The 3,180-nt window shown below is 31.4% G+C and overlaps 1 long non-coding RNA gene across 1 annotated transcript; it reads right to left on the bottom strand.

Annotated features, from left to right (window-relative positions):
* Positions 1-865: 865 nt before the first annotated feature.
* On the bottom strand, positions 866-2,025 carry LOC127735089 (uncharacterized). The gene is made up of 2 exons (XR_007998031.1): positions 1,627-2,025; positions 866-1,016 (listed from the first exon to the last, which is right to left on the bottom strand). It is a non-coding gene; the product is annotated as an uncharacterized LOC127735089 (long non-coding RNA).
* Between the last annotated feature and the right edge of the window lie 1,155 nt (positions 2,026-3,180).

Raw genomic sequence — 3,180 nt, 5'->3', positions numbered from 1 at the left:
ATCAGGTCTTAGTTAGGTTGAAATCAAGTCGGGTTTAGGTTGAAATCAGGTCGAGTTAGGTTGAAGTCAGGTCAATTGTAGGTTAGTTGAAGTGATGGTTCTTGGATGTAAATTGATCCTTTTTGGCACTTGTTCAAATACAATAACAAGATACCTGAATTATGAAATAAAAAAGCCTCTTTCAAGTTTTATTTCAAGTTAGAATATCCATCAACAGTTCTTTTATCAACAAGAGACAACTCCAAAAGAGAATAGTAGACAATAACAATCAAAACCAAAGAGGAGAGACGATTACAATATCAAGATTTTATTTGAAACCAAATATCTCAATATTAACAAAGCTTTCTCTTCTAGCACATCAATTTCTCAAAGCATAGGAACATATTTAAAAACTCACTACAGCACACTGGTTTGATTCTGGTTGATCAAGTTTTCCAACTTATACAAAATCATGTAAATGCAGCAAATTTGACACGGTTACACAAAATGCCTCCTTTGTTTAATGTGAATACATAGCAGGACCATTTAAACAAATTCTGATTTCATTTTAAGTTTTTGTTATCCGATATTTAGTTCTTTTTTTTTTGTCTTTTTTTTTTAAATTTTATTGATATCTTGTTGAACTGTAATTTGACTTTTTGAGGGTATACCGTATGTGTTTTTTTACATTTATCTTGAAGGCATTCGGAACAAACCATACCATCACCAAGCTGTTTACTCATTCAATCATTATCTATACACCCGATACAATTGAGTAAACCGAACAAAAAGTTGCATACCGGTAACATCAAATAATGTATTTCTAAATTTCACTGCCCTTTTTTTACTGGCACTAAATTAACTATAGAGATTAACAAAAAAGAGGTTTTTAAAATGAAAAATTTATTTTGTTTTTAAGATTTATTCTTTTGGCCTGGCAACTCCTTCTGCTCTCTGTGGGGCACACTTTACATGTCTTGCACACTGCTCAGGTATTTTGGATTCTGGTGTCTCTTTGTGGCAGAATAAAACAGCATCTGAAAGCATGGAAGAGAAATAACATAAATTTGAATTACATAATAAAAGTTGTGTACTTTTAAAAGCCGGAAATGTTATCAAATTCTACCAATTATAAAACAATTATTTTAAATCATAAAACACAACATGTCCATTTGAAACAATTGTTCCAGCTTGCATCAATAACAAGACAAAGCATGAATTCTAACCAGATCTGTGTTTTGCAATAAGCATAATGTTCATATAAAGATGAAATAATGAAAGATGAGTGATATTTTACGAAAAAATCTAAACAGTGTTTAAGAGCAGACCATTTCTATGTGTATTTGACACAGCCTATCGAGTTGTATTTGAACGAATTGGCTAGTATTCGATGGCACCCCCCCACCTCCCCTTTCTGATATTACTGATTCTGTACATAGATAGATATGTTTTATTTCAGTTCGCTAATTAGAGGTTATATACAATCAAATCATTTAACTGTTTTGACACGAAACTGAATCAGATTCAGTAAGATAAGACCTTGTCATAATTTCTGTGAACGTAAACATGCAGATAACTAATTTGATCATTTGAATGTGTTTGTATATATCATGATTCTTCGTTAATTTAACTGTAAAATATACTTACGCTAATATCAAGAGGTTTATACAGAAAAGTCTTCTCTCGTCTTTATATTCCTTAGACGCAGTTGTTCACTATTTGTTCATCAGTCTGGTGCGATAATTTCTCGAGGATGATTTTCAAAATGTTCTAAACGGATGTTGAAAAGAGGTGCGCGTGCTTGCGTGCGCATCCGAAAGAAAATATTCGGAACTCAACTTGAAAAACCGCGAAAATTTAAAAACTTCTCAATTATTATGATTACATTGTACATCGATGATATTTTAAGTTTATATATTAAATATCAATCGGTAAAAATAATTAAAATAAATATACCAAAAAATTTCTCCTATTTATTTAAATGAAAGAAAGCAACTAAACAAATCGATTTGATTTTAAAATATAAACTAAGAATATATCATATTTATACAGATATACCAGAGACATATAATACAATATATGTCTCTGGATATACATATAATTAAGATAACATGAACAGGTTTTGAGATCTCCCAAAATATAGAGAATCATCAAACCCAAATTACTTAATGATTAGTAAGAATTGGTTTTTTTTTAAAGATACTTAAAAAATAAACACAAAAAAAATTAATTTGAAAAAGCCGATTTGTTATTGGTGATGTCTCCTGACCACTTGTTCTTGCCCAAAACTCCTTTCCATTCATAAACAATGCAATCCGTTCTACCCCCTTTTTCGTGGAAAACAAAAAGATTGATTATAAAGGGATCATAGAAGCATGACAGGAGGAAGCCCCCTCACGCTTATGGCAGTCAGTGGACCCCTTATAAGTGTTATAAAAAGTTCTGGATTAGCCACTTATTATCCAATCGTTTATAATACTGCAGCACTGCTTCTTGTCCGATCTGCTCATCAAATATATCTATACCTTTCAATTTTGACAATGAGATTTTTCTGTCGCGATTGACTGACGTTAACCTAACGTTGAATCAATGTTGTTGTTTAAACGTTGATTTTAACGACGTAAATTCAACGTTGAAACAACGTTGTAAAGTCAACGTTGAATACCATGACGTTAGAGCAACGTTGAATTTAGGTCGATCAACGTCATGACCAAATTTCAACCAAATTTCAACGTTGTTACAACGTCGAGTGCCCACTGGGTCATGTTACATTTTTTATGTCTCGCTTACGATTGCTTCTGTCAGTTTGAAAATGTAATGTTGACTGTAAAAAGTGAGTCCATTTATCAGTAAAATACAGAATTTTAAAAAATCAAACTTTTTCTTTAAATGTTATATCTTGATCTTAAAGATTAGCGTCTGTCCAAGTTTAACAATCCATGAAGGTTTACAAATTGACCAGGTCAAAAGAATGTAATCCTAGACTAACTGCCAAAAAAAAAAAACAACCGTAAAAGCCCAACTAAGTCCATATACAGTAAAATACTGAAAACTGAAAGAAATATATTTTCAAAATTTTACTTCTGACATTATATCTTAATCCCAAAAAAAATTCTGCCAAAGTTTCATTAACTTAGTTATTGATGTTAAAAAAACCCAAACTTAAACAACATTATGAACCTAAATGTTGACGCCGCCGCC

This window comes from Mytilus californianus, unplaced genomic scaffold (assembly GCF_021869535.1).
Source record: "Mytilus californianus isolate M0D057914Y unplaced genomic scaffold, xbMytCali1.0.p SCAF_3, whole genome shotgun sequence".
Classification (NCBI taxonomy): Eukaryota; Metazoa; Mollusca; class Bivalvia; order Mytilida; family Mytilidae; genus Mytilus; species Mytilus californianus.
Note: the sequence above shows the minus strand (reverse complement) of the source record. Positions and strands in the feature narration are given on the sequence as shown.